We start from the raw sequence: 12,734 nt of genomic DNA on the forward strand, positions 1-12,734 counted from the left end.
TCTTGAACAAGGCTCTTTGTCTTTGATCTCGTACAAAGGCTCCTTGCCTTTCCTAGTGGGAAATTTTCCAATAACAGGGTGTTGTTCAGCTGCCCATTTATCATGCAAGGTTTCATTAACATGATCTTCTCCTATCTCAGCGACTAACGGTTCCTCGTGCTCCGCAATCATCAATTTTTCGTAAGGCAAGGCTATGTCAGGGTTGATGTCAATATCATATTCTTGGTGAAAAACATGAATTAGTTCCCTCCCGGGTTTTAAGGAGACTAATCTTCCGACAATGTACCATCGCAAGGCGGGGCTAGTCAAGCTCGATTGGTATGATTGAATCATCCTTCGAACCGAGGTAGGCACTCGCAAGTAGGTCTCTGGGCGGGAGGTATCAGTATACCTTTCGCATTCAGGTGCTTTGAATTTTTCAGGGATCTCAATGCCGGTGTAATTGGACAAGTCCATGGGATTCTGCTCCTGCAGCTGGCTTAACTTTTTCATGATCTTTTCAAACTGTTTATGGTACTGGCTATTTTCTAGCAAATTTGCAGTGTCATGACGGTGTTTGAGGCAACTATAGAGTTGGGCTCAGCTTGAGTGGATTTCATTTGTCTTGAGAGTTGTTGAAGGACAATGGACATCTGTCCTACGCCGTCTTCAATGTTAATAAGGCGATTTTGTACATCATTCTGATCGGGTCCTATTGCATGAGGCCATCCACGAGCAATTGGTGGTTGGCGATTCATAATTACCTGTTCGTGTTGAAAACAATGAATGAGCACAACAGTAAACAAAGAGTGACCCATGGCAATGGTCTAACTGCTTTCTTATTTATCAAAAGAGGATGCAGACTTCTGACATCTAGAACTTGCAATTGAAAAGACAGAATGAAATACTAGACATTAAACAAAAGTCCCTAAACAATGGGACAAAACCTTCACAATATTAACACTAAGGGGCACATGATTGCTAATTTATATGCGACGGGGAGCCTTGTTCTTGTGAGGACGCCTGCTTCCTTGGGCTGGCTCTGAGGTGTGCATCCAGTCCATTCCCAAATCCCTCTCCATGAGCTCTGCTTGCTCGTGTTGGCTGCTCTCGCTGATCGAGTGAGGGACTAATGGCTTCCATCTTTTCGGGATGCGATGGTTATGGATGTAGGACATTGAGGCATGGTGGGCTTTTTCTTCTCCCTCAAGCCCTTCAGTACCACAATCCTTTTGCGATGGCAGCTTGTTCCCGGGTTTCCTCGGCGATAGAAATTTCAAATGCATAATCACGGCTTGTGTTGAAAAGAACTGGAGGGATCATCCTCTTGAAAGGCGGTGGGATCTCTGAAGGGCTCCATATTGTCGTGCTACCCGATACGGGTAATAGGGAATGGCGCCGGTGAGGCCGAGCAATGGAATTGGGCGGGTGCGTATGTAAGCAAAGCGGGCCCTCTTTTCATGGAACCAACCAGCACACCATTGGAATGCCTCAGGAGCTGGGTCTCTTAGGAAGTTTACCCAATTTAAACAACTTTGATTGGAAATGTATGGTCCTAGAACCATAAATTTTTGTAACGGATTTTCGAAAGCATTTGTTTCGGACGATCGCATGAAGTCTCGAAATTCGCTTAGATGAGAAAAGAACCAGACTTGTAAAATTTCAGGAGAGGCTCGCATGATTTTCTCCGAGTTGTCTTTAAAACGATTAAAGGACAAGAATGTTTCAGTTAAAATCATGTTGACATAATTTCCCCCTCTTAAGATCGATCAACTATCCATGCCATCTTGGGAGTTATGGCATTTCTTTGATGGGGAAGATGATGAGCCCAAGAAAGGCTAGGAGGAAAATCTCACTTTTACGGGTCATAGGCTGATTTTGGAAACATGCATTCATAAATTCCAGTGGGCAGGTATTATGGTTGTTTTCAAGAATTTGCCTCATGACGTGGATTTCAGTTCTAAAAGTCGCGCCAACCCACGCCACGGGAGGGTGCCTGTCGATGGTTTGACGAGCTTTTTCTCGAGGGCATTCCAGTGATGATGCTTGTATTCTTCCGGGGTTGGGGTTAGCTCAAACCTACCGAATATAAAAGTAATTGTCTTCGGGCACCAAAAATGTGCCATGGCTTGTATGACTTCAGGACGAACAGTGATTTGAATCAACGATAGGAGATGACCGACTTTGGCCTTCACGCGCTCTTGGGCAACCGATCTAACCGACCCCACCATCTGAAGAGCTCCGCCTTGGGAGTAGGAATGAACTGGATATCGTCTTTCCCCATCGCATATAAACTGGGACTTGAAAAGCTTATCCTAAATTGCCATGGGCCAAATAAAAAGACGGAGTAACAGTAAAGAAATTACTTTTGCTTTTTAAAGAAAAACGGCAAGCACAAGGACATGCGCGTGAGACGTGTGGCTCGATTTCTAACTGAGAAGGGTTGTTGAGATTAAAAGGATATCCGCCTATCGCAGTCTCGCGTTAGCAGCATACCCTCCTAATCTCGGCTAAGAAATTCGGGGAAAAGAAAGGCAACCTCTACATCGCAGTCTCGCGTTCGAGGTCGTATCTTTCTTAACACCATCCTAGAAATCCTATGGCGGCCCAGGTCCGGCGGCCGGGTTGTGTGTGCCATGTGTAGTGCTAAAACATTTAAGGATGCACAACAGTTTATAATCACAAAAACATTTTATTTTAACAGAATTAAAAAACTTTAAGCTATTACCAAGTCAGCAAAGCATTTAAACAAAGATAAAATGGCCTAAGTCCTCAAATTCCCCGGCGAGTCGCCAAGGCTGTCGCGACCTCTTTTTCGGCGCCCGCAATCGGGTACGAGCGCCTAAGGAGGCTAATGGCTCGGCTGAATTTATTAAGCCCGGACTCTCCCAAGTCCACCAATTCACGACTTTAATAGTTTGAGTTTTTAACCTATAAATCAATTTTTAAAATGGAGTCGCCACTAATCGATTTGGAGTGGGTCGATTAGGAACCCAAGCGAAGTATCGGGAGAAATACTCGCTCCTACGCAACCAGAGAAATTAGGATCGGGGACTTGATTACACTAGTTAATCACTAATGTCCTTTCGGTACCTAATCTTGTTTAAACCCTAAGGCTTTTTGGATGTTTGAGAGATTTTCCATGCATTTTTTGGAAGAAAAACATTTTTTTGAGTCATTTTCTAATTTTTGGACCCAAAAGGGATTTTTGGGGTTTTTTGGTGAAATACAAGTCTTTTTGGCTTTTTCTGAATTTTTGGCTTTTTCATGAAATTTTGGATTTTCTTGGATTTTTGGCATTTTTGGAAAATATGGAATATTTTTGATTTTTTTGATTTTTCGGAAAATAAAATATTTTTTTAATATTTTTTAATATTTTTGGAAAATAAATTATTTTTTTGATTTTTCTCGATTTTTAGAAAATAAAACATTTTTAATATTTTTTTTAATATTTTTCGATTTTCTGGAAATTAAAACATTTTTGATTTTTTTGAAAATAAATTATTTATTTATTATTTATTAGAATATTATTTTATATTAAAATAATAAAACAAAACCGGCCCGGGTCGGATCCGCGGGTTGGGTCCGACCCGGGCCGGCGACCCAAACGCGGGCCCGACTCGGATTTTTCGGCTTTTTATTTTTTTTATTTTTTTATTTTTTCAAACGGCGTCGTGGCCCGTCGTTTTGGGAGGGATCCAGCCCGGCCCGACGACCCGGCCCGACAGCCCGCTCCACGACCCGACTCCCCGTAAACCCTACCCGGATCCGACCCGAATCGCGACCCGATTCCCGCCGCCCCGAATCTCGTGAAACCCTACCCGGCTCTCGAGACCCGGATCCGACTCGGCGACCGGAAAATCGCAAACCCTAGGGTTTGCGAATCCGCGCGCCGAGGGGGAAACCGAGGTGTTTGTCGGCGACGGCGACTACGGCGGCGGCGACGACGAAGCGACAACGGCGACGGCAACGGTGACCGGACTACGGAGAGGGAGATGGCGACGGCGACATCACGATACCATTCGTGGCAACGGCGCGACGGGGGCGGCGCGACAGCGAGACCCACGCGAATCTCCTCTTCTCCGGCGTCCCTCTCTCTCTCTCTCTCTCCCAGATCCGAAGCCGCGAGCCCTCGGCCCCCCTGAAGTCTCTCAGTGGGGTGTCCAAGGGTCGCGACCTCGATCCCTCTCCGGCCGACCTTGGATCTCGGCGTGCTCGTCCTCGGCCCCCCGTTACAAGTCTCTCGGTGGGAGGTTTCGAGGATCTGCGGCCTTCGATCCTTCTCGGCGTGCCCTTCGCTGTCGGAAACGGGGGCTTATTTATAGGCGAGGGGCAGCCGGTCGACGGAGCTTCGACCGCCGGTCCCCGTGCGCCAAGCGGCCTCCGCCGGCTGAACCGGCGTCCCATCCGACGCCAGCTGCCCCTCCCACGTTCTTATCCGACGCCAGGCCTCCAGCTGCCCCCCCTTTCTCACGCGCGTCGCCGTCCGTCCGTCCGCTCATCCGGCATCGCGCCCTCTGCGCGTGTGTTGCGGGAGCGGACGAATGAGGAAGAAGACCGAAAAGGGCTGGGCCGGAGGAGAAGGAAAGTGGGCCGTAGAGGCCCATGCGGAGGGGGAAAAGAGGGAGAAAAATGGGCTGCTGGCTTCTGCTTTTCTTGCTGTTTTATTTTTTGTTTTTTTCTTTGTTTTGTTGTTTATTTTGTTTATTATCCGAAAAAGGAAAAACAAAGATTAAAAGAAATTAAAGCCTAACTAACCAAAATTTTAGGTGTCAACAATAACACGATTTTCTTACGAGCATTGAAGTATGAGAATTATGGTGCCCACCTCGCAACCTCTGCTCGTCACTTGGCTTGCTCTGCAATCTCTGAAAGCTCCCTGTAGCTACTCTTGTCAGAGAAAAGGTTGCTGGTTTGAGGAGGCTGACGGCCGTGCAGAGTCCTCCGTGCAGTTGCCCACTGAGCTTCTTGCTCTTCTTTGCCATAGTCTTTTTTGTTAGTGAAGGCAGTCTGCGTGATCAAATTGGCCAAAATTAACAGAATGTAGGGCTTTTTCATAATACATAATCCGTGGCAGTGCCTCTTTCTTAGTGGAAATACCTTGTTCTCCGAGAGGGTATTCCATGCTTTCCCGCTTAGAAAGTGGCGTATCGCGTATTTCAGAAAACTCAAGCGGAACTTATGTCTCCAAGCTGTAGATGACACTGGCCCACCCCCATCCAGTTCCTTTTATCCTCATGAAACCCCAATTTGCATAAACAGCTGTAAGTTTTGCATCGTGTCCATGAAAAAATTTGCATCAGGGAACCATATTGGTGAATGGTGATTAAGTTATCGATTGTCCAAATTAATCTGAGCTTTTTTAACCATTGACCGTCAGTTAAAGCTAATAAATCTGTAGTTCTCACTTCAACCGGACTCCAATGAAATTAGTTAGTAGAAGGTACCATAGCAAACTTATGCTCTCGGTAGAAAGTGAACAGACTATGACCGAGAAATTCTCACCAGCTGAGCAACTACGAATGCGCTGACCAAGAGAAGTCCCGGGTGTTCCACAAAGGACCAGCTGCGTGATCTGGTGACAAAGATTAGAGCTTGGCTAACTATTCTCGCATATAAAGGGCTGCCATCATTTCATCGGGGCTATATCTGATTGATTTTTTACACAAAACTTGTCCTGCACCATAGAATAGGGTAGCGATATTTTATTAATTCTCGTTTCAATAATTAAACAAAATATATACATGAGAGACAGAACTAGAAAACCACACGAGAAACAGGCTCTTACTGAGAAGTCCACATCTTTCATGGCCCAAAATAATATTACAGTTATTAGTGCCAGGTAACCTCCAAGAACAATTCCGGTAGCAAAATTTTCTTTCAACTTCGGCTTTCTTGCTAGGGAGATGGCTTCACTCAATCTTTAAAGATTGTCACGATCATTCCTGAGATTGGTACAAAAAACTATTTAAGCTAGTCTTTCTTAATCTGCTACGTTGAAAACCGGGAGTACAAGAATACACAAACCTATCATCTTGTCATTGTTTAATATGGCAATGATCAAAACCATAAAGGGCGCAAAGTCAAACTTCCAGATCAAAGCAAAGAACATAAAGCCAAACTGCAAAGACTGGATGCATGAACTTTCAATAGGGAATACTTTATTATCTTGAGTCGACATATGAGGTAGGACACTTACCACAATACCAACCATAATGGAGACGGCAGACATCTGCAAAATTTTAGTCAGCTCATACATAGTAAGCTAGGAACACAATTAGCAATGTACAGAGCCTCAGTGCATTATCCATTGGAAATACAATCCAAATCACTAACAGTGTAATCCTTCTTTGAAATATAGCCCAGCTGGTCAGCACAGTGCTCATACTGACACTCGAGCCCGTTTCAGTGAGGACAATGTCCAAGCACTTCTAGCAGCATCAGTGGCATCAGCAACTGCAATCCAATGTTCGCCTCCTTCAAAGCAGGGGCTTCATTCACGCCATCTCCAGCCACACCATAAGCGCTTCTTTCCTGCAGCTCCTTATGGTAGGATTTCACAATTCCATAAGGTGATCCAAGATAGTTGCAGGTGTTGATTGATCTGAGTAACTTTTCAATTGTGTGTCTGCTTGCATTCTTTCTCGACATGCTCACAACTATGCCACATGAAGAAGATGATTAGAACAGTAAATTGTGTGGAATACAATGGTCGGTCAAGGAATTCTCACCTCAGAGGAAATGTATGCTGAGGAACGTCTTCTCAACAGGATGTTCCATCTGCACAGTGATTTTATTTTTAGCTCACACATCAACCCCCTCCAAATATGCTTCTTCATTGATGATTTTATTTTTGGCCTTTGGTCTATGTCTAGTTGATCAAGAGGACCAAAGTATTATTAGGTATAACAGGAGTTAATAATTTGCTAACCAATGGAACAAATCTACCTTGCCTAGCATGAAATTTCCATGCTTGAATAATCATGACAAAAAAGAACATGACTGTCTGAAACAGATAAAACTGAATCAATATTCTTCAACTGGTCCAATTTGACACAGAGAAACACCACTAATGAATTCAAAGTTGCCTGGGAATAATATGAAGAGAACTTTGAGTTACACTTCTTTCAATATCCTTTCTCAAACAAGTGTGCCAGAGAATTTTTAGTCTGCTGAAAGTACAAGGACAAGTTGAAGAATGGGACAAAGAGCTCTCATGAGCTCTGCAGATGACGAAAGGGAAAAGCTTGAAAGTTGTTCAGTTGCAACTTGGGTGGAATGCTACAATATACATTATTTAAAGGAAGGGAATAAGGCTATACATGAGCAAGTTAACCCCCAAATGAATAAGGTTGCTGCTGCTGGAATTATCAATAAAAACCATGTTTCGGTCATTAATTCTGAATGAAGCAGTTCCTTATGAGGTTAAAAGCATCTATGTTCTTGCTGCACCAAGACTGCTTTGAAGCCATGATTGAGGACTGGTGTGCTTGATAGCGAGTGAGTTACTAGTTTTTACTTGTATGATTGTTTTTAGGGTTAACACCACGAAACATTTCAAACCGGCACATTATGACAAATTTATCCCAAACTAATTTTTTGATTGCAAAAAGTCCAAAAGTGATACAAATGCAACAAATTTATCCAAAACTAATTTTTTGTTAACCAAAAACCCAAAACCGATACATATATTTATCTTCTGTTAGTTTTTGTTAAATTGGAATAATATCACGAAAAATCAAAAACTAATGGAGGGTAAAAACCTAAACTGGTATACTCGTCAACTACCACATATTATCCAACTCAATTTAATGGTGAAATTTAACATATCATCCAACAAAATTTAATGTATCATTAAATTTAGCAATTTGATGGTGAAATTTAATAGAAACTAATGGAGAGTAAATTTATTATAAGTGTATCAATTTAGGGTTTTTGGTGCAAAAAAATTAGTTCGAGGTAAACTTAATACAAGTGTACCAGTTTGAGATTTTTCATGATTTTAATCCTTATTTCTATAATAGTGTTTCTTGTGAAAAGGGTTATTGAGTTAAAGGAGAGGTGTCCAAGACCTATTTTTTTAGTTCATATATAATAGGTGGATTGTGCATGGGTTTGTCAAAATTTAAAAGAATTGGTTGTTTTGTGAAGCCCAAGTAGATATGGATTTTAATTAGTCTCGACTAAACTCGCGCGCAACTCAGCAAACAATGCCTCCTCTTGTTTGGGCTGGCTGATGCTGTTTGGGCTGTTGGGCCGAGCTTACAAATTTACTCGTATCTTACACATTTCGGACAACAGCAACCATGCCCATCTCATAGCCGGTCGGTCTCGCAGAATGTGCACTAAGATATATCAAACTCTTCCAAGAATCCAATCTCTTAAGTCCTAATTTCAACTAGATTTGAGCAAACTCCGGCAATTAATAGCTCCAGAGATTAAGTCTGAAAGATCTAGCCTCTCGATGGACTTGCATCCAGCGATATTCCTCTTTTCCGCGCATGCCCCTACCTATTGTGGCCATGAATTCTAGCTACATTTTGCAATTTGTAGCACTCTTCATACACGTAGATAATGGTTTTAGGCTGCGTTTGGTAGTCGGGATAAAATTCGGGATATGATATAATTTATCCTATCATACGTTTGGTGCTCACTTGGGATAGGATAAAGTCGGATATAAAGGGGATATAGACAGGATAAAATTATCCCATGGGGGAGGTGGGATAAAGGTGGATATGATTTCTAATGTCCATAATAGGAAAGTTATTTTTATTGAATAACACACTTATTAAATTAACAAAATTGAAATTATATTTCAATATAAATAAAATTTGAATTCTAATTCAAGAAAATAAAAATAAAAAATAAAAAAATTATTTTTAATTAATCTTATTTTAATTTCTATATTCAATTTTAATTCTATCTTATAATAAACATTCAATCTATAAATTAAATATTTATATTTATTATATATTTTAGGTATTTTTGTATTTTAGGTATATTAGTACAGTTTACTATTTGATAAATTTTTATTAAAGAATGATGAAAGGGGAAAAAGAAATAATAATGAAAATAATATAAAAAAGAGGAAAAATAAAATAAATAATAAATAATAAATAAATTAAGGAATGGTGTTACGAAATATTTTCACCATCTTCATTTATGAACATTTAGGTTCATTTATAATGATATGTCGTTTATATAAAAAAAAAAATTGTACATGATATGAACATATCCGATTTTAATACTTCAATTCACCAAACACTGGACGGGATATAAAAAAATCCCAGGATTTCATATCTTATCCTATCCAATCCTATCCCGATTAGAAATCCGGACGACCAAACGTAGCCTTAGGCCTTTTAATTTCAACGCCGTTGCTCTGAGAGACATCGAACTCTTCTAATTTCGACTAGATAATGACAACCTGCAGCATCCAACAGCTTCATATGATTACTGCGGTCTCCAATTTCAACAAGTTGATCACCAAATAGCTTCAAACTAGTAGATTGCAGAAGGCCCAAGCCTTCAGGGGACTTGCACCGAGAGAAATCCAATAACTCCAACGTAAAAGCCCTTGAATATTTTTATAGGCTTTCACATTCTCGAACCATCACTTGCTTGAGACATTTTGATTGAGAAAGATCCATCATTTCAAGGGACTTGCACAAAGAGATACCCAACACTTCAAAGAACTCTAGTTCATTAAGGCATTGGATTTCCGGTAAATTTCACATTTTTTTAGCATTGAATGAAAGATTCAGCCTAATAATAGAATTGCACTAAGAGATATCCAACACTTTTGACCACTTCAATCTAACAATTGCCAGAATTTCAACTAGGTTTTGGCAATTTGCAATGGCCAATCTCCTCATACCGCTTCCAAGAACCCGAACTTATTATGGCCTCAAAATCCAACAAAATTTTCACAAGAGTATGCCTTCAATAGCTTCAAACAATCTAATTATGAAAGGTCCAGCCCATTAATCGACAAATCTAACATTTCCAAGACCCCCGTATAGCCTTGGATTTCAGCTAGATTTTCACAAGAAGAAGCCTTCAACTGCTTTAGTAATAGGTCTAGTCTCTTAATGGATTTGCACTAGAAGATATTTGTCTCTTTCAAGAACTCTGACCTATGAAGGTCTTGAATTTCAATTAGATTTTCGTGACAACTAGCATTTACTTTCTTCAAATGTTTCAATGAGAAAGATTCAGCATTTCAAAGGAATTGCAAGAGTTAATGATCAACTTATCCAAGAACTTGGATCTATGAAGACCTTAACTTCAACAAGAACATTGTTTCTTTTTTTAATCTCAGTGAAGCTTTCATTCCATCAAAATATACAAGGTTATCAAGACCAGACGAATTTGTACCCCATGCTTTATCCAATGTTGTCGTTTCATATTTTTCATATGTTTATATGGAAAATCTAGAGACGCCTTCAGATTTTTACTAAAAAATTGATTGTTAATTGACTTAAAACAAATCTTTAGTCGTTGCCTTCTTTTTGGTCCTTGATGCACGCTCCCTAGTGGCTTTAACAACTAACCCACTAACATTTATTTATTGGAAAGTAATTACAGTGAACTCATAGAATTGATGCAATAAAATAGACTAATTAATTGACCTTGACTTAGAAAAGATGTATGCTACCTAGGCCTTAGCCACTAACCCACTATCCATTCTCTATTGAAAAGTAATTACAGTGAACTCATATAATTGATGTAACAAAATAGACTGGTTAATTGATCTTGACTTAGAACAGTGATGAGCCGTTCCCTTCCAGCTCTAGCCATTATCCGGTTCTTCCACTCACAGCTCCAAGAGGGCCTTTCCTTTTCACCTTTAGGAGTCTTCCTATACGCGTCCTTAGTCGTTGCCTTTTAGGCATTATCCGGCGACGGTTTGATCTGGTGCTGAATGGAGTCTACCAACTTGAGCTAATTTTATTATCATTTGTGCACCAACATTTTGATTAGCCTGTTCTATGCATAAGAGGATCGTTTCACGTTTACATTGCTGTCCTCTTTGGCGGTGACATTGATAATGTATCCAAAAGCAAGGAGAAAAAAAAGAGAAAAGGACGTAATGTACTTGTGAAATAGATTACGAGAAATAATAATTCTAGAAATGTACTTAATCGGTATGAGGATAAGAGATTTTTGTAATATCGAAAAAAGAATTTTGTCTGTTGAACTAAATGAGAAATTTTTTACTTTGATTAAAATGGAAAAGCAAAAGAATTTTTTTTTTCAAAAGAAAGTGAAAATAAATGTCACTTATGAAGAGTACGACATCTCAGTCATACACTAATAATACTTTAGTGCATCACTTTACATTTTTCAAAGGATAATAGCCACCAAAAACTCTAAACTATACCCATTATGAGACATTTGCTCCAAACTTATATAGCGTGAGACCTTTACCCCAAACTTTTTTTTTGACACCAAAAACCAGTAACTTTAGTCCATGGCACCAAATTTTTGGGGTAAAAATATCACATAAATACAAGTTTTGAGTGTTTGGTGTCAAAAAAAAAATTGAGATAAATATGTCACATGTGTATAAGTTTGAGATTTTTAATATAACAAAAAAAAGATAAATATGTCACATGTGTATAAGTTTGGGATTTTTAATATAACAAAAAAAAGATAAATATGTCACAGTTGGTAACGTTTGAGATAGATTTAGTATATCTTATCAATTTGGTTTTATAAGCCTAGCACTAAGCTCAAAGAAATTATGCTTTTTTTTTTTTTTTTTATCAAGCACATAAAAAATTTTCTTTTTATTAACTTATGAACTTTAATAAAGAAAATAACTCAATTTAATTATGGGACGTTCATGTTCTTATTTATTTTCTTCAACTTTATGGTCACACTATTTGTTAAAAATTAGGCAACTTACTATTTTTGATGTATCTAACGACAGGTCTAGCGGTGGCCGGTGTTGTCTTTTGGGTGAAATTTTGGACTTTTTTTACGAGACATTTGTCTCACGAATGAAAGCTGGAGGCTTTTTCCTTTTTTTTGTTTTTGTTTTCTTTTTTTGGTTTTAAAAAGGGGGGGAGGCCTAGGCCAGAAAATGACCTTTTATTTTTAAGGAAAATGGTATAGTCACAATAAAAGAAGTGGGTGATCATAATTTTTTCAAAATTTATATTTTAATAATAATTGTCGTTTTGATAGTATTATCTTTACTTTTACTTTATAGTGTATTTCCGATTAATATAAAGAAAAGTACCAAGTGCATTTTGTTCAATTAATCAACAAGCAATGGTGATCAATTGCTAGAGCTGCAAATTTTTCATCCATGGTTTGAAGTATGTGCAAATTTTCCATCCAGTGAACTTTTTTGTGTTGTTGTTTATTTATTTTTTTTCAAATCTGCATTTCAGGAAAAGGAAAAGGAAAAGGAAAAGGAAATAATTTCTCTTACATTCCAATTAATGAGAATGCATGAAATCATCTTCCCAATGAGAATATTTTATCGTTCATCTATGTATTAAGGAAATTTGACTTCTGATTTTTCTAACTAATTATTCTAAGGGCTGACTTTGGCTTTTTAATCAGGATATATGCATTTCTATTGATAGTAAAAATCCAGTTATCAATTTCAACAATGATGAACAGAGTAATACAATTATCCATAGCAAAATTATACTTTATTCCGCGTGTTGTGTAGGGTGATGGACTTTTTGGCCCTCGACCCACTGTTAAGACAAATAATTTTGTGAAAAATCTAGATGAGT

General features: G+C 39.2%; 1 pseudogene; it reads right to left on the bottom strand.

Moving 5' to 3' along the window:
* Positions 1-4,794: 4,794 nt before the first annotated feature.
* On the bottom strand, positions 4,795-6,630 carry LOC104439506 (annotated as a pseudogene).
* Between the last annotated feature and the right edge of the window lie 6,104 nt (positions 6,631-12,734).

The sequence above is a fragment of the Eucalyptus grandis genome, chromosome 3 (genome assembly GCF_016545825.1).
Source record: "Eucalyptus grandis isolate ANBG69807.140 chromosome 3, ASM1654582v1, whole genome shotgun sequence".
In the NCBI taxonomy this organism is placed as follows: Eukaryota; Viridiplantae; Streptophyta; class Magnoliopsida; order Myrtales; family Myrtaceae; genus Eucalyptus; species Eucalyptus grandis.